The sequence below is a fragment of the Sapajus apella genome, unplaced genomic scaffold (genome assembly GCF_009761245.1).
Source record: "Sapajus apella isolate SASKATOON/1434 unplaced genomic scaffold, GSC_monkey_1.0 scaffold40, whole genome shotgun sequence".
NCBI lineage: Eukaryota > Metazoa > Chordata > Mammalia > Primates > Cebidae > Sapajus > Sapajus apella.
Window position 1 is genome coordinate 10,474,624 of NW_022436980.1, and position 19,981 is coordinate 10,494,604.

Here is a 19,981-nt window from a genome sequence, read left to right on the forward strand (position 1 = left end):
GTTTAAATCCTCACACTCCAACCTACAATTTATGTGACGTCTGAGTAAGTTACTGAAGGTTTCTGATTTTTAGTTTCTTCATCTATGGAAAGTAGATAGTAAAACCTACCTTGGTGAGTTACTATTAGGGCATTGAGTGAATTTATAAAATAAATTCTAAATAATAGTAATATAGTAGATAATATGAAATGAATGCCTTCTATGTGACAACTGTTCTTTTAAATTTTTTTTAATTGTGAAGTTTTGCATTATGCACAGGAATAGAATAAAATAGCAACTATGATTGGTCCAGTAAACAAATGAGGAAATTGAAGGACAGATAGGTCATGTCACTTGTCCAAAGCCACAGGCTAGTAAGTGGAAGAGTCAAGGTCAGGTTCTTGTGATTACTGTCTGTTTTAAACCAGGCTGACATAATCCTCTTTCCCTGAGTTCTCTTACATCTTCTTCCGTCCCATATGCTTTGGTATGAATGTTGGTGTACTGCCAAAACAGTACAATATATTAGTACAATATATTATATATATATTATATATGCAATATATTAATATATTATTATATTAATATATGCAATGTTATATATTATATATGCAATATATTAATATATTACATAATATATAATATATAATATTATATAATATATAATATATGCAATATATTAGGTTGCATATATTGCAACCTAATACCCAATGTAATGATATTAAGAGTCTGGACCTTGAGAAGGTGATTAGGTTATGAGTGCTTTGCCCCCATGAATAGAATTCGTGCCCTTATCAAAAAGGCTTAAGGGAGCTGATTTGCTCCTTCTGCCATGTGAGGACACAGCAACAAGTCACCATCGTTTAAGCAGAGAGAGCGAGCTGTCACCAGACACTGAATCTGCTGGTGCCTCGATCTTGGAGGTTCCAAAGTCTAGAACTATGAGCAATACTTATAAACTACTCAGTTCAAGGTATTTTGTTATATCAGTAGGAATGGACTAAGATGCTATCCCTCCTGAAACAACAGTTTAGGAAATTTACAGAACTTGTATATTGCAAGTACACAACTCTTTCACTCTTGTGACTAATTCTATCATATAGGATCCACTTTACACACTGTCCATCTTGTGAAAAAGAAAATATTATAATGCATACAATATTATTTTATAAATTATTACTTCAGTAGCATGAAGTGTTTGTGAACTTCCTGAAAAAGTGTGTTCTAATAACAAATATTTGGTCTTTGTCCCCGCTTCCTGGCACAGAGCACCTAGAACTTTTGACATTTCCTGAATGAGTGTCTTTTGCTTTTCATAAGGAGTCCCTTCTGATCACACCTGAGTTTATGAAAATGATATAATTTAGGGTAGATCCCCTGTATAGTTTCAGGATAAGAAACTAGGGGATGGTTGAGGCAGCTGGATTTAAGCTTTATATAAATCCTTGAACAATGAGTTTGAAGAACTCCCAGGTCAGTGAATACATCAAGGTGTTGGGAGGTTGGCAAGCCTGGAGAAGGCATGGAAGCTTCACCCTTACAGCAATATAAATTAACCATGCTGCTAATAAATGGAAACCAGTAGCTTTTCCTGAGCCCATACAATGTAGAACAGAAACTGGAGTGCCAGTAGAGACAGTTTTATTTTGTTTTCTGTGCTATAGCCCCATGTGGAGACTGGAGCTTATGGTGAAAACCTGTGAGCGTTTTTCAATTACAAACTACTGGTACTTTGGACTAAAAAACTTCCTTTTGAATTCCATTTGCCAGTGCATTATTGGACATTAACTGAATCTACCTCTATGACTGGAGGACATAAAATGATTTTGAAACTTGAACATGATTTTTTGGATAATGTTGGAGACATTTCTATAACAACATGGAAATAGGTCATACAAAATCATGTACTAGGAGAACACACAAACAAATACTCACCTCTTTTCCTCTAAGATCGACTTTGGAACTACAGGAGGAACTGCCACACTTTTCCATCACTTAGACAGTACCTTATAAATAGCACTACATTGACCAACAATGAGCTGCATGTTTTGTAAATGGAAGTTCCAAGGTGAACAAACAACATCTTGTTTGGAAGGTTTCCACTCCGACCAAACAGTAAAAACAATCAGGTTGGTAGGCTGAATTTCATGCTGGAAGTGATGGAAGAATTGAAGAGCTGTAAAAACTTTTATGTTTGGGTTTTTACTGACCTATCAGATGTGGCCAATAGCCTGGATATATTGTCAGTCAGAAGGGCAATGGAACATTGGCCTACTGAAGGAATGCCTATATGTGGGGCATAGCCCTGTGGAATTCACTATGGGCATTTGAGGGTGCATTAAATTAGGACAGATCGATGCCTACTGGAAAATCTCCTTTCCAGTGTTGGAAGGGGATTGGAACAACCAAGTGGATATTTTGTTGTACTTTCTTGAGTCCATGACATAGATGGACCTTAGATGGTTGCAGTAATGCAAAACAGGCTAAATCTAGTCATGTTATTCTTGCATCCTCCAAAATGCCAAAGACTAATGAGAACTATTCTGTTTGCCAACAAAAGAGACAAATATACAGGCAGATTCCCTGGAGGAAGGTTCTGAACACAACTATCAAGTCAGCCTCATTCTAGTATGTCTAAAGGGCTACAAATGGGTCTTGATAAGAATAGACACTGACTTTGGTATGGTCTTTGCTTATCTGGTGATAGACACAAATACTCAGAGTGCTATACAAAACTAGAATAGAAGATATTGCACCAAGTTGGAAGGCTGACCATTATTTTTTCAGACCAATAAATATACTACATAGATTATAATGTCCAATAATGGGCAGACAGATATATTCCTCAAGGTAATAGATTGATATAGAATTGAGGCAAAAAGAAACCTTGGTTTTCTAAAATTGGGGGAAATAAAAGCATAAAAGGGTAGCTTATACACCTTCGTGAGTGTGTGTTCACACTCAGCAAGAGTGGGGCTAAGAAAGTATCCCCAATAAATGTATTATCCTGTTTTTCTGGTGCATCTGGGAAAGAAAAGGTGGGGAAGGATGCTGGCATGATTTCAATTTTTTTTTTTTTTTTTTTGAGACGGAGTTCGCTCTTGTTACCCAGGCTGGAGTGCAATGGCGTGATCTCGGCTCACCGCAACCTCCGCCTCCTGGGTTCAGGCAATTCTCCTGCCTCAGCCTCCTGAGTAGCTGGGATTACAGGCATGCGCCACCATGCCCAGCTATTTTTTTTTTTTTGTATTTTTAGTAGAGATGGGGTTTCACCATGTTGACCAGGATGGTCTCGATCTCTTGACTTCATGATCCACCCGCCTTGGCCTCCGACAGTGCTGGGATTACAGGCATGAGCCACCGCACCCGGCCCTATTACAAGTTTTTTTAAGGTAGGAGATTGCTGGTATGATAAATGTACTTGTTTATTTATTTATTTTGCACATCACGTCAGCTTTGTTGTCGTTGTTGTTCCTACCTGATTCAGTGATCACAAGACCAGGGCTACAGCTACAATTGCAGGAAATAGGGATGACTCCTAAGAAAGAAACTATCTATATTATTAAGCCTTTATTTCAGAATTCCAAAGTGCCACAGAAGATGAATTATACCTTCTTCCATCTGGCAAATTGGAGTTAAGTGTTAAGAAATAAAAATAAAATCCTAAGTACCCCAACAGACTTAACAGACCCTTTCTTGGCCAAGGAGACCACAGAGAAACCTTAAAAATTGAGTTTCCAGCCATGAAGGGATGAGAGGTTGAATACACCTTGTTATACCTCCTCCCTTACTAACTGCCATTAAACTTTCTTTCCAAGAGTTAAGCAGAAACCAACTCTTTTGAAAGACTTGCTCTATTACTGAATTCAACCAACTGCCTGATGCTGCTGTTGGACTCACCTCCCTTTGTTCAGGTTTTGACACAACTGACCGGCATTCCTTCTTGTTATGTGATCACTAACCACAGTCTGGCTCTGGCTGGTTCACAGAGGTTGCAAATAGGGTGCCTCTGCATCCTCCATTTCACCTTTTAATATATAGAGCTCAATTTTACTGCATTTAAATGTTAAGTCATGACTCCAAAGTGAACATAGGATGTATGTAATATGCATGTTTGCTTACTACATATGCACTCACTCCTACTTCATAGATATTTATAGCTCCTCCTGTAATCTGTTGAATATGTATGCTGAACCATTGCATTCAGCATAAATTCCTGTCTCACCCCTCCTCCTTCAAAGTATCCGCTTTTAATTTCAATCAGAGACTATACTTCTCGGCCTGCAGGATCACCAACCTGAAGGCAGCAACCCTTTATAAAAAAAATAAAGCTCTCTTTTACAGATCTACAGATCTTGTGCTCTTTAAGCCAACATATTAAATGTAGCTACACTGTCTAGTAATCAAAGTGGTCCACTAGTTCTGTGTCTTTTGACCCTACTCTGGACAGATAGTAATGAACTCAGGGAAAGGTACTTGCTGCCTGCAATCTAGACCAGTATGGTGATTGTACCTAATGTTGTTTCCAAAGTTGGAAAAGTTTGGTTATAAATGGAGAAAATGAGAAATAGTAGTTGAAAGTAAAGTAATGAATAAGTATGTTAAGTAATGAGAGAAATCCAATCAACATCTTGGAAGAGCCCAGAACAAGATACGTTCCCTTAGCTCAATTCTGCCACATGCATGAAAGGATAAGGCAATATATTGCTGAGACCGCTTCCTGCTTTGGGAACCCAACGAGATTAAATGAAAGCTTGCAAACCTGAATGGTCTTCCCTGGGAGACATTGCTATATGATATAATAATGAAATGGACTAATTACTAATGACCAAATGAGACTTTAATAATGTAACAATATCTTTTAATTGCTATTAGCCTTTGTTATAAAAGATCCATCGTCAAAAACCAGGGGTGGTATATGGCATAAGAAATGTATTTGCTCTTTGTCTCTGCCTCCTGGTGCAGAACTTCTAAAACCCTTGAAATTTCCCGAGTGTTGGAAGTGTGTTTTGTTTTTCATATAGAACCGCTTCTGATCACATCTGAGTTTATGCTATTGAAGTAACATAGGTGAGGGCCTAGCTTCAGGATGGGGCTGGACACCATAAAGACTAAGTGACTAAATAGAGTATTGGGAATTTCAGCCGCACCCACCAATCTCCGGGAAGGGGAAGGAAGGTAGTAGCTGGAGATTAAGTTCCATAAAAATTTCTTGAACAAGTCCTGTAAGCTTCTGGGTTGGTGACCACATCAGTCTGTTGGAAGGTGGCACCCCCAGAAAGGGTGAATCTTAGGAGGGGGTTGTGGGAACCACAGATTTATAGCTGGTCAGTCAGAAGTACTGGTGACAACCTGAGACTTGGAACTGATGTCTGAAGTGAGGACAGTCTTGCAGGACTGAGCCCTTAATCTGTGGGGTCTGGATTAGCTCCAGGTAGTTAGTGTCAGAATTGAAGTGAATTATTGGACACCAACTTGGTGTGCAGAGAATTGGAGAATTGCTTGTTGGTGTTGGAAAACACCCCAGAAAAAGTAATACAAACTTACTAGGTAATAGCATTTTAGAGTTGTAAAGAATTCTAGGATTCAGCTAAATCCAATTATTCCTTAATGTAGATAAGGAAACCAAAGAAGAAACTGTAAAATGACATGTCCAGGTTCATAAAAAACTAATAGAAAAGGGTAATTTTTTACCCAGACTTTCATCCTGTTACTCTTAACATTTTTAATGCAATCATCAATTATAAAGACCAACATACTCTCAAATTGTATTATGTGTAACAAAGAAATCAATAAATGAGTCCAGAACATATGCATTTAACATATTTTGAAAAGAAGAGGTTCAATGATCCTCTGGCTAGTAAAATAACCCATTCTTTCTGAATGTGCCATATTTTAATGATGATGAATACAATGGCAATATTCATTCTGTAGCTTAGAAAACAGAGAATTAGCGCTGTGATTGTTTTCTGTTTCAATTCATATTTTTGCCCTTATTTTATTTCCCTGTGATTTTTATTAACTGAATCTCTCTTAGAGTTGTTTGAATGTGAATGTTCATTGAATACTTAAATTCAGGACAGTCGCTGGTTGTATTCCTGTTGTCTTATTTATTTTTAAGTCGTAATTCTAGTACTGCATGTTTTTTATTTAATCAATAATCTGTCTCCTTCATAAGTGCTTTAAACATAAAATTATAAGCATATACCTTTTCCAGGCTGACCTGAATAGTTACAAATATAACTGAATGTGTACAATTGCATTTTTTTCTTCCAGTATATTTACCTAAGAGGCTGAACAGCTGTCTCTCAAGCAAACAATGTAGTCTTTACCATCCTGACACAAGAGTATTATATTCTTTAAAGGGAATTCTAATAGGTACTAAATGTCAAAAATGTACTCAAAAGTTCTTAAAAATTAAACTTGAACTAAAATAACCAAGGAAACCTAATATTAAGGCTTATGTCTCAGAGTAAAATAATTGACAACTCTACTCTACCCAGCCTATCTGTTAGAAAATTTTACTGGGAATTCCTAAGATATCTTCACCTTAAGTACTCCCTTAAGAAGCTTATTTAAATGAGTCCCTTTGTAGTTAAAAACCTATTTTCCTCTCCCTTACAATTAGAATAATAGGTGATTGCATGGCAATGGCTACTCTGGCCATCCACACATTCCTTTGTGCTGGTATTGCTTACATTTCAGTTTTAAAACGTGCTTTTCTCCAATATGCTTTACTTTCAATAATTCCAAGTGTATTATTTTCTGGTATGAAAAACCAGAATACATTATTAGAAGCCTTGCATTCTAAAGGGATGCAATTGATTCTTCGGATAAAAGAACCTCTATACAACATACTTAAGCATAAGCAGATATTGTGCGCCACATTCCTTAGGATGGATGAAACCCACAGAAGCACCAATTTAGATGTATATCTAAACACTGCAGTGATGGTTTCCTGTAAGTACGCATGGAAAATAAAATGCAAATAAATACAGCATTTAGGGCTGCCACTACAGAGGCAGGTGTGGGAAGATAGCCAAAGTTTTTCTTAACTAAAGTTTTATACTTTGCTCCAGTTAGTCAATTTAACATTCTTGAAAAGGCATAATGCATATAGTATTTAAACAGTGAGAGCAGCTTAACATTTAGATTCTGCAAACTGTCTGACAGTCTTTTTGGAAGAATCTCTGAAGACTAGGTGGTATCTTTAATTGTGAACACGTAAACATTTGTCTGGATCCTTTGAACAATTCAACAGATGAAATGCGACAGAAGTTTTCTCTGCAGGTGGGTTAACAGCTAATGCCAAATACCTCTCCATCTTCACATCTTAGAAAAAGTCTTATAGGAGATAGGTTGAATAATTTTTTTTCTGTCATCCATCTCCAAGACCTGAAAACATCTTTCTCATAAAAAATGTGATGCATGCCAAAGTCTGGGCCCTCACACTCTCTAAGAAACAAAGCTTTTGATCCTTTGAAACAATACCATTTCATTTTATAAGATGTATTTAAACTATCTCCTATCTTATTTCTCTGAAGCTGAAATCATTAGAAAGATTAGCCCTCTAAATTTAATCGCCTATAATTTTGCTATCAAGACAGCCCATCAAAGTGCTCTACAAACAGAGGAGTGATTGAAAATGAGAGACAAGTGTCTAGCAATCTACAAAACTAAGTTGAGCGCTAAATTAGAATCACCCTGTTTTTGCTTTGCCTGTGTCTCCTTCATCTGCATCTGTGTACATACCACCCACAAAATGCATGTCTTTCTTTCCTGCATCTCTCTACCTGTTTAACATTATGCTAAATGATGATACCAGGATGCATCTCTTGGGTTAACTTGCAATCAGATTGATTCTAAAGAATCAAATCCCAACTGTAGGAAATGAACAGATTTTAGAGATGTTGTTGATTTAAAGATCTATAAATGTGTAGTTGGAGGGAGGAGGCAAAGTACACATGAGAACAAGATGATAACCTTTAATTGATATATGGTTATTTAAAGACATCTCCGTGACTTTTCAGAGTCCCAATAAAATGAATAATTCTGTAATTTCTCCTACCTCAACCATAATTAGCATCACATCATCTTTCTGTATAACCGCTTGCTTAATTTTTATCCTTTTTTTTTTTTTTTTTTGAGATGAAGTCTCACTCTGACGCCCTGGTTGGAGTGCAGTGGCACAGTCTCAGCCCAATGCAACCTCTGCCTCTTGGGTTCAAGCGATTCTCCTGCCTCTGCCTCTGGAGTAGCTGGGATTACAGGCACCTGCCACTACACCAGACTAATTCTTGCATTTTTGGTAGAGACAGGTTGCCTCATGTAGGCCAGGCTGGTCTTGAAATCCTGATCTCAAGTGATCCACGCACCTCAACCTCCCATATTGCTGGGATTACAGATGTGAGCCCCCGCACCCAGCCAATTTTCACCTTGTTTCAAAAACCATTGCTCCTCTTGTTTCAAAAGATATTGTCCTTCCTCTTTCAATAGGTGTAACTTCAAATAATGTTGGCATAAGACTGTAACAGGTAAGATAGGAAATATTTTGCTATAGTATGTTGTCCTGTGATTCATAAGCCTCTTCCTCTCAAGAAATTAATGTCAGCGTTGGCCCAGGTTAGACTAGGACTGCTTCACCGCCTGCTGTATGGTCTTTCTGATGTCATGTTTTTACTAAAATGAATGATGAGGCATAAAATAGAGGTGAACACATGTAGTAATTTTCCAAGTATGAAAATTTAGGAAGGTTATGGTTTTATGAGGTTGCTGGGCTTAGATGATCTATGAGCATTTCAAAAATCTAGGCAACTTTAATTTAATTCAAATATTCTAATTCAATTTTAGTCTTGGCAATACAGAGATCTGTGTTTTTTTGAATCCTTAAGAGAATGAAAATGAATGGAATAATGATATACTACTTTGAGATGTTACTAAAATCAAAGAAAGAAGATTTGCTGCTCCCTTTTCTGTTCCTCACATTTTGCATTCACAGAATGTGAAAGTAATATAGATATTACAGAATATTAGATGATGCATAGGAACGTCCTAGAACTTTCTTGGACACAGATGTAGAACAAAAGAGAAAATTTTTAAAATGTGAAGGACATTTTCTGTATATATATGTATGTGTGTATGTGGGTGTGATTTTAGATGTATATGTATATACATGTGTGTATATAATTTTTTAGTAAAAAAATAAGTAAAACAAGAGAAATTAAAGCATGCAGGAAGATGGGACACCATTTTTATCATAAGACTGTGGCTCCACCAATCACCCATGCCATTTTATGTGCATGTTTCCACCCGTGGTGCTTGTCTCTGCCTGGACTAAATGCACTTATCACCCTTTGTGTTCTCTGAGAAGCAGATTCTGAGATGCAATTAGCATGCAGAATTCTTTTTATTCCCAGCTTTATTGGGGTATAATTGGCAAATAAAAATTGCACATATTCAAGGTATATGATGTAGTGTTTTGATACACACATATAGTAAAATGATTATCACAATATCACAGTCAAACTAATTTGCATATCTATCACCTCATGTGTTACTTTTTTGGGGGGGCAGTACGAATACTTACAATCTGCTCTCTTAGTAAATTTCAAGTACACAATACATTGTTATTAACGATTGTCACCATGCTACACATTAGATCTTCAAAGTGTATTCATTCATCCTACACCTGAAATTTTGTACCCTTGGGCCAACCTTTCCCCCTTCCCTCTACTCTGCCAAACCTACACTTCCAAACCCTGGTAACCACTCTTCTAATCTCTGCTTCTATTAGTTTGACTTTTTTAGATTCCACATAAGATTGTTATTAGAGAGTGTTCTTGGGCTTAAAACCTATGGAAGGGGCCAGGCACAGTGGCTCACACCTGTAATCCCAGCACTTTCGGAGGCTGAGGGGGGCTGATCACGAGGTCAGAAGTTCAAGACTAGCCGGACCAACATGGTGAAACCCTGTCTCTACTAAAAGCACAAAAATTAGCCAGACGTGGTGGGCGTGCCTGTAATCCCAGCTACTCAGGAGACTGAGACAGGAGAATCGCTTCAACATGGGAGGTGGAGGTTGCAATGAGCTGAGATTATGCCTTTGCACTCCAGCCTAGGTGACAGACTGAGACTCCATCTCAGAAAACAAATACACAAACAAACAAACAAAACCTATGGAAGGGAGAAAATGTAAGTAGGATTAGATAGAGAAATTGATTAGTGATTCGGTCTCAACAAAGTTGTCAGCCAACCCCACAGAATGTTCTTCAGCTGGACCAGATCTTCAGAATTGTCCCCGTTAAGGGTGAGAGGTCTGAACATTTATACCCTGATATTAATCAGTCACTGGGGAAGGGTTACCCTACAAAGAGGCATGCACTTAGCTGAAGTTGTTTGTTTATTGTTATAATTGAATCGTCAGCTGAGGACCCTCTTGCTGAACTCCCTGCAGTGGGGGCAGCAAATCTTACCTTACTCAAGGAGAGAGGGAGTGATTCCTGGCATTTACCAAGCACTTCCTGTTTTATACAATGTAAATTTCTGTAAATATCCTAGGAATCAGAGTAAAATATTATCATATCTATAAAGGTTCCCCTGATTTCTCATGTGGAATTGGCTATCTCTTTTTCTATGCAATTAATCATGTACAAACATACATCATGAACTTTTAAAAACTGTATTACCATCCTTTTTTAATATTGGTGTTTCCCACTTACACTCTAAATTGAAGACAAGGCACTATGACTTACTCAACTTTGTATTTTATCACCTAGCATAAGGCCAAGTACACACAAGTGTTCAATAAAAAGAGATACATGAACAAATAGCAATAAAGGATTCTGAATATGTTAGTCCTTACTGAAAATAAATTAAAATAGAACATTAAGAAAATTCCATAGAATAAATAAAAGGGGAAAGTTTGTCCTTTGAAAATAGCATACGTTGAAGAGAATGAGCAGCCCACGCTGTGTAGTGGCTGTTAAATGTCCTATAGAGTACGGTAACGATATATTTGATTAAATTAAGCAAAAAGTCAATCAATGACTAGTATATGCCAGGTAGTGTAGTAGGAATGTGGAAGAATAAGTATTTTTAAAAGTGGCACAATAGTGTCTATCCTCTAACAAGAAAAAATAAAGCAAGGGACAAATTAAAAGAGGATAGGTTTTACACAACTCTCATAAAAAAAATACAATTTTTTTCATGGGAAAGAGTTCAAAGAATGAGATAATATAACCAATTAGAAAAATTAGAACAGACTTCATGAAGGTTATGGCATTAGAACTTGGTCTTGATTTTTTTATAAGCGAATGTGATCAGTTTGGACATGTGTCTAGTTCAGGGACTCTGAGAAGCAGTGCCAAGAGGGAATTAAGCGTGGAAAAGATTTGTAGGACAAAATATCTGTGAGGAATATAGGGAAATGTAGCAGGAATAGGCAGGGAGAGACCATAGGAATGAATGCAGGCAGGTAGAAGAATTGAGTAAGAAGAGTCTCAGATGACAGTAAAAGCCTGAGAAAATGTTAGCATGTTAGCAGGCTGATGGGGAATCCTCAGAGCAAAGATTGCACATTCCAAGACCGCCACCATCAGTCACTGGCTGGGAGCAGCCCAGGAAGGACATGGCCCTGGTATGAATGTTGTGCTGGATCACAAAGGAGGCAGCTGAAGGCTGTCGGCATCCCTCACTGTGAGCTCTCTCTTGAAGTGAGATTTGAATAGTGCACGCCCATGGATGTCACAGGTGACGAAAGGAAACATTTTAGGAGAAGAAATATGTAGCTTAAGTCATGGGGACATGCAGCTGAAATCTTTGGCTGATAAATATCACCATGGCCTGTGAGCTGCCTGTGGCCTCTACACTAAGCAGTAAAGGCAAGCAATATTCTAAGTGCCACTGCTATTTTATTTATTTTGTTTTTGTTTTATCAATTTGTTTATATTTTCCTTTTTTCTCTTGCACCAAGAACATAGCCATGTGCTCAACAGCCAACATGGCTTTCTAATGTTGGTCGAAAAAAATATAAAGGCCAAGGTTAGCTTTTTCTCACCCATGGCACTCAATTATCGTGCGTTATCACCTTCTTATCTCTCTAACTCATCATGCTATGCCTTTCTCACCAAGAATGTGAGCCTTTCAGTCAGTTTTATTACATGCTGTTTTCTAACATAAAGTGTTTTCAGTGCCAAAAATATTCTAAAAATGTTCACATATGGGTATGTTGGTAAAATATCTGTTGCTGTGTCTCAGCTCTAGAATTTAACAACCATCTACAGAAAATCAGATTTTGACAGGTGGCTTATCAGTTCACTTCTAAAGAGGTGCTTTCCCTGAAAGACAACAAGAAGCACATGGCAGGACATCCTGAATACCCTTTGTAAAAATGTTTTGGCAATAACGTATATGTATAATTTCAAAGTATCCCTGGTGACTGTGGCAACCTGACCAAGGGCAGGCGCTGGGCTTCAATTTGTTATTTCTCTCAGCTTCCTCTGCAAATATGCTCCATGTCCTTAAAGCTGTGAAAATTTTCTCTAAAAGTTCTGTGATGACCAATTGTGATAATGGAATGAGAGACTTTGCTCCAATAACAGCATCCTGCATGTCAAAGACTAACTTCTTTGCTCACCCTCTTGATTATCTGTCAGCAGTGGAGCATGCTTTAGGAGGGCAGAATGCACATTGCCTTAACATTTTTACTTAATGAATTGGAGAATTCTGTACTGCACGTCTCTCAAGCAAAATCAACAGGAGGCCTGAACAAAGCCAGTGATTTCTAACACTGTATTCTATGGTACCAGGTGATGGCCCAGAGCATACAAAAGGGGAAAACAAATGGATGGGTCAGAAATTCCTACAGAAAAAAAAATGAGTGCTGGAGTAGGGAGCGTTATGTGGTGTGGCACGTAATCTGTAACCACCAGGTTTAAGATCTGGGTCCTCACTGGGCATTGCAACGTGTCTCCTGAGTTTTCCTGATACAGAGGTCAGGCAGAAAAAAACGTAGGGTGAACTGGAGATGGTAGAGTAGGAAGAGTTGTATGAAAGACTAAAGAGAAGGTTGCTGGCGTCAAACATTCTTCTCACACTGGCATCTTAGAAATGAACAACTTATAACAAGCATATGGGGTAGGGATAGGAAATGACAGAATGAGATGGCCTCTAAACAGTCTGTATCTTGTAAGCCTTTAATTTCTATCAAGACTTTTCGTCTATGTGTTTTAATTTTATTCTTAGCTATGCTTATCTGTCATTCTTTTTCATCAGAAAGGGGAATTCCAGAACCATGTACTGAAATTATACTTAATACTGGAAAAAAAGGACAATATTTAACGGTCAGTATATACTATATAGTATCAGAGATTGAAATTCTGTTCTTTTCCAGGAGCAATTTTCACTGTCTGAGAGAAAACAGTTCTCCCTTCTACTGGGACTTGAACTAAAGACTTCGAAATCTCAAGGCACTTGCTCCTTTACAGGGCCTCAAAATAGTTTACTGGGAATAAATGAATCTCTGATTAATGTAATTTATATTAGAAATAGCACAGATGTGTCCTGAATTTCTAGGAGAAAGATGAATCAACATTCATTGTCTATTATAAATTCTGCATTATTTAGGCCCTCACACTGAAGAGAGCAAGGCCTTTGCTCACTGAAGAGAAAAGTCGTGCTGTGTGGCATACTATTAGATTTGGGCCAAGGTAAACTGCTGATTATCCCAACTTTCTAAAGAGAACTCACAATCGGATTTCCATGCTGCTTTACCCCGTCTTGTCCTCACCCATAAAAATGACTTTGACAGAACAAAGAACTAAAACTAAATGGATTGAAGTTTTAGTTATCTTTTCTCATTTTATATATCCTCTTAAGTTTTGTTTGTGTTCTTCCATATTTTGCCTTTCTGTTCAAACATCTTTTCTGAGTGGCCTTTGCCATTGGAGTACTATTACGTGGAATCTAGAAAATAAAGTCCTATACCACAAAAGATTCAAAGTGGAAATAGTTTTGAATATATAGTTCTTCTCTTATTAATCACACACTTAGTGTTCCATAAATGTATGACTTAATAATTTCCCACCACCACCTCCACTGCCATTGCCGTCACCTCTCAAAATTTCTCTATAATCATTTACTCCTTTATATAATTTTTAACTTGTTCACTTCTGAACTCTCAAGACTCTTGTACCAAACTGACAAACTGATTTTTCATTGAGAAGCAAATATATAGCCTTGTCCTTTGCAATTCTCTGTTTCTAACTTTATATATACTCTATAGAAAAACAGCTCTAGAATTAAAGAATATTAAGATATTCTTTACTAGCAAAATGTTTTCATCTCAATTATGATATATAACAATTCGATATTATGAAAATGATACATTTCTTCTGAGGTAGAGGTCCTGTTTAATATTGAACTAGAAAGATCACTGGAGGAAATGGCAGTGGACTCCACCATGACAAAGGGACCAAATGCCAGAAGATCCAGATGAGGGAGAGGCCAGTACCAGTTGGAGAGATAAAAAAAAGCTCCCTGAAGGAGAGTGTTTTGGTTTGGTCATTGAAGCATGGATAGAACTTGGTCAGCTTCGAGCTGCTAGATGCTGCCCAGGGAATGGTAGTTGGAGACAAGTGAGCACAAGAGCAAACAAGGAAGCAGAGTGGTGAGGAAAGTTAACCAACATTTTCATTCAGAAAGTGCAAGCTAATAAATGAGTCCTCAGTGCTATAATCTACAAGTGTGTTTTTGAGATTGCAGGCAGCTCATGTCATCATTTTGAGCTAAAATGGAATTAAGTTGCATGGTCTAAGAAACTCATCATTCATTCTTTCTTTCAGAATCTTTTTCTCTTTTTACCTTTTAGAAGATGTTTTAGAATTTCATTAATTTCTGAACATGAATATTATTATTTAAAGTCATTTACTTATTCATTTATTTCTTGACATTAAGTATTGAATACCTAATGTATTTTTGATACATCTTAATAGAGATATGCCTGGAGAAATACTTGAAAATAGTTGTTTAAGTAACTTAAATAATTATACTTCAAACTATCCTTTATAAAATAAAATAATGGCCCTATACTTCTTACATAACAAAACACATAATTTTTTATCACTGAAAAATTTCTGTTGGTGAAATCAAAATATAATATTTGATACTGGATAACTCTATTTTAAGTTTCTCAATTCTCTAGAGACTTTCTTCATATTGTCATTTTGTTAATCAAGATTTTATAAAACTCTATACCTGATCATTCCAATATCTGGATGAGCTGTAGGTCTATCTGTTTCTATTATTTAACGTTTTGATTTTCTTACTTTCCTGTTACATTTTACTTGCATTCTGAGTGTACTTTATCAGAAATTACAGAAATGCTGATCAATGTATCTTCTTCCAGAAAAGTTGTACTCCCCCCTTTTTTTTTAATGACCAAAAGTTAAAATACAGAAAGTTAGAGTAATTTTCATGTGGAACTGAGGAAATTTTGAAACGAGAAATTTTCTATTTCCTGTTTATCTAACATCTATCATAGATCTCTAACTGAAAGTTTGATTGAGATATATATATATACATATATATATCTATATATCTATATAGATATATATAGATATATAGATATATATACTTTTTTATTACACTTTAAGTTCTGGCGTACATGTGCAGATTGTGCAGGTTTGTTAACTAGGTATACACATGGCATGGTGGTGGTTTGCTGTATATATATATTTATTTTTTCACAGTACTTCTCTCATGGATCTTAAACCACTTTCCCAGGGGCTACCCAGCATTGTGAAGACTGTCAAAAGCCTCACTTGGCTTCTCAGCAACTCTGCTGCTCTGTTCGCCTTTCCTCTTGCTCCTCCGACAAATCTTCAAATGTCTTGAAAGGAAAAGCACTATATAACCTCCGTGTGTTTCCTGTTTCTCCTGAACTTCAGCCCCTCAAAACTGGCTGTTTGGGAAGATGGAATACCAAATTTTGCCTCTCCAGTAATATGACTGCTAAAAACTTGGCATAGGTTTCTAGTCCCTTAGTTACTGCTTTCTGCTTAGCTGTTTTGACTTTCTGGTCTTGCGTTATTATTTATGAAGAAACGTTTTGAGGCAAAACAGTACCATAATGTGCTTCCCTACTTGTGTTATTTTGTTCAGGCTGTCTTAAGAATGTACCATATACTTGCTAGCTGAATGGAAGTTAGTTATCTTATAGTTCTGCGGTATAGTGGTTTAAGATCAAGCAAATGTGGCAGGATTGATTTCTCCTGAGAGTTGTGAGGGAATGATACAGGGCAAGCAAGCCCCAAAATTGGGACTTAGTTTGGGAGAGTTCTTGGCTGTGTTCTGGAAAGAATTGAAGGGCGAGCCAGTGGTGTCTGACGGCAGCCTTTACTGAAGCAGCAGTGTTCAGCAGCAGCAGAGGTACCGCTCCTTGTGGAGTCAGGCTGCGCCACGAGCAACGTGCCCAGAGTAGCAGCTCTGGGCCAGTTCTGCAGTCATGTTTACACCCATCTTTAATTACATGCAAATTAAGGGACAAGTTATTTAGAATTTTTCAAAAAAATTGTGTCATTTTTGGGTCATTGCCATGGAAAGGGCCAATACCTCCTGGGTGTTGCCATGGCAATGGTAAACTGACATGACACTGATGGGCATGTGTTACAGAGAGGTGCTTTTGCCTCTTCCCGGCTAGTCTTCAGTCTGATATGGAGCAAGTCTCTGGCCCTACCACGGGAAGAATGTGTTTCAGGCCTCTCTCATAACTTCTGGTTATTTTCTGCCAATCTGGTATTCCTTGGCTTATAAAAGCATCACTCCAATATCTGCCTTCATTTTTGCATGACATTCTCCCCATGTGTGTGTCTGTTTTTAAACTTCCCTGCTTGTTTCTAAACTTCCCCTTAAGAACAACAGTTATATCAGGCTAGGTACCCCTCTTATTCTCAAAGGAATCCATCCGAATTGAATTACATTTGCAATGACTCTATTTTCAAATAAGTTCATATTGGGAAGTACTGAGGATTCAGACTTTAACACATGATTTGAGGGGACGTAGTTCAACCTCTAAACTACCCTCAGAGCTCTGTAATTCTCAAGGCCTGTCTCCTTGGGTAGGTTTCTACAGTCTTCAGACAGATGTTTTGCATTTTTTCCAACTTTTCAAATTGCTATTGACAGTATGATTGATCTGATACCAGCTGGTCAATAATGACCAAAAATGGAGTCTCGGGTTTGATCTGAAATTGGTAATGAGTCATAAAAGTATCATGCTCTCAAGCTTCTCTTCAATAATTTGACTAACCAAGGGTGGGAACAGAATTGAGAATGTCTGTCCTAATGCCTCATTAGTTTCCATTTTACTTAATAATCTTTCAATCACTTTTGAATTTGACTTATCTAAGTTAGTTTGAAGGTCATAGATGAGATTGTTACACAAAAATCAAAGAGAAAGGAGGATGGCTAAAACGGCATTTAAGAGGGTCCAGGTCTGTGCAGCTATAGAAAAAACACACATTGATCAGTTATTAGTGAAGGCTAAACGTTAAGGCTATAGAGTGAGTGACAGCTTTAAAGTTTTCCAAAATTCACCTAGGAACTTGTATGACTAAAGATTTTGAAGTAGTTTCCAATTTTTATCACAACAGCAATAGCGGTAAGCAATGTCAGTTGAAGTACATACAACAAAAACAACAAAGAATTTCCACCACCCAGTAAAAAGTTTCATTTTATATTCTAAAACAGCATTACTATGGATATCATAGATAAGTGATAGTAGCATTGGATTTACCTATTTCCTTATTTTTCATGTTTTGTTTGGTTATATCAGTTCAGAGCTTTTTGATTTGTTATATTCAAGGGAAGTCATTAGAATATCACCATATTATTTCCTCATAACACATTTTTTATCTCGTGAAAATTGATCCATATGTTTTTCAAGAGGTACCCCAACTCTTGTAACATCAATGCTTGATAAATGTTACATCCTTTCCCATTTTCTTCATATACTATGTGTTTCCTTTTTAAGACTCCATATTCGCTTGATTTATTGCTGCTTCATATTGAACAAAATTGTATATTGAGGGGCTTAAGTAGTCAGGTTTTTTTTTTTTTTTTTAAATCACAGATGCTGACTTCAAAATCTAATTATAGTGTTTTTGCTGAGTAAAATCATGGGTGATTTTCTTTTTACACTATGGGTTAAAATATAGCATTCCACAGACTTCTTATAAACATTTAAGGAGATAAGTAAATTTCTTAGAATGCCTCCTATATGTTAAATGACCAAACAATGAGACTTATTATTATTAATAAACAGAAATAGCTCAAACTCACATTTCCTACTGCACTGAAGAGTGAATTCTCTATTTGAGACACATATGCTTTCTCAGTTTCCAAATACACACAGACACACACCCACACACAAAATCAGACTATATATGCATAGATGCATTTAGAAATATGTACATGCACATGTATATGTACTCATACATAAATGTATATGTGCACTTACCTATGTATGTATGTGCATAAATATGTGGATATATTTTTTAAATTTTATTAAATTTAATTATATTAGGGAAAAAAATCACGAAACATTTATCTTGCCAAAAAGTTAAAGATTTTAATGTGGTCTAAAATGATATAAAAGAAAAGCAGAATTGTTAAAGCTTTAAGGAGAGGAATGTGAATGAAAGTAGGGTAAGAAATGTAATACTGAGAGAATTTTTATAAGAAAGTCTTCACTGACTTTACTGTGATTCATTTTTTATTAAAGCATAGATTTTTAAATGTTGTATTATTGCTAATATTTGGTATACCATCAATGATGCATTCTTTAAAGGTTATTCTTGTTTTATTCAGCATGATTTTTAGAGATTTGCTGAATCCTGAAATATTTTATTTCTGTCTTCCTTTATTCCAAAAAAATAAATTGGAGGCAAAAATCCTTTGATATAATAACATAGAATTGACAGAGTATTGATTAATAAATCTCCTAGGAACCTATTTTAAAATTAAAGCCTTTTAATATACAGCAGAATGAATTTAAATGAGGGCAATGAGTGAGAACCACAAATAATTTCTTGCCTATGACAATTATTTTATAAAGATATTACTGAGGAATGATATTGAACACAGCCATATACTCATTCATCATTGATACATTGTAGATTCTTATGAGTCTATAAGTTAAAATACTGGTTCTGAATAGCTTTGATATGGTATTCTAACTTATTTAGAGAAGAAAAAAAGACATAATGAAGCATGCTTATCAGCTAAATATATTTTCATTTACCACGTTTTTACAAAAAATACAAAAATTAGCCCAGTGTAGTGGTGAATGCCTGTAGTACCAGCTACTTGAGAGGCTGAGTTGGGAGGATTGCTTGAGCCCAGGAGGTCGGTGTTTCAGTGAGCCACTACACTCCAACCTAGGCAACATAGTGAGACCCTGTCTTAAAAAGAAAAAAAAAAAAACAATTATTGTTAGCCATACTGCTATGTAATGAATCACAAAGAGAATAGACAGGGAATTCTATCTTTTGTCAAAAGTTATGTCCTCATCTAGCCATACAAAGAAAAGGAAAAACTAGATGTAGATCATACTTGGAGATATCTCTTATAATTATCTGTATCATGTTATAAACTTTGTACAGAGGCATTTACCCTTTTTAAAAACTTAATCATATATCTCATTAGTATGGTAACCAGCCTAATGAGGTAAAGTCTTTTAGTTAAAGAGATAAAGTGTAACATTAGAATGTGTGATTGTTAATTTTAGGTGCCAACTTGATTGGCTCACACAGCATGCCCGGATATTTAGCTATCATTATTTCTGGGTGTGTCTGTGAGGGTGTTTCCAGATGAGATTAGCATCTGAGATCTGTGCACTCAGTAAAGTATATTGCCCTCCCTAATATGGGTGAGTATCATCCAATCTGTTGAGGGCCTGGATACAATAAAAAGCAAAAAAAAAAAAAAAAAAAAAAAAAAAAAAAAA

At 36.5% G+C, this 19,981-nt stretch overlaps 1 long non-coding RNA gene across 1 annotated transcript in view; it reads left to right on the forward strand.

Moving 5' to 3' along the window:
- Nucleotides 1-13,988: 13,988 nt before the first annotated feature.
- The window catches only part of LOC116565493, a 15,752-nt gene continuing 9,759 nt past the window's right edge, over nt 13,989-19,981 (forward strand). Inside the window, exons 1-2 of the long non-coding RNA XR_004275466.1 lie at nt 13,989-14,000; nt 19,373-19,380. This is a non-coding gene — a long non-coding RNA (uncharacterized LOC116565493). The remainder of the gene's footprint in view (nt 14,001-19,372; nt 19,381-19,981) is intronic.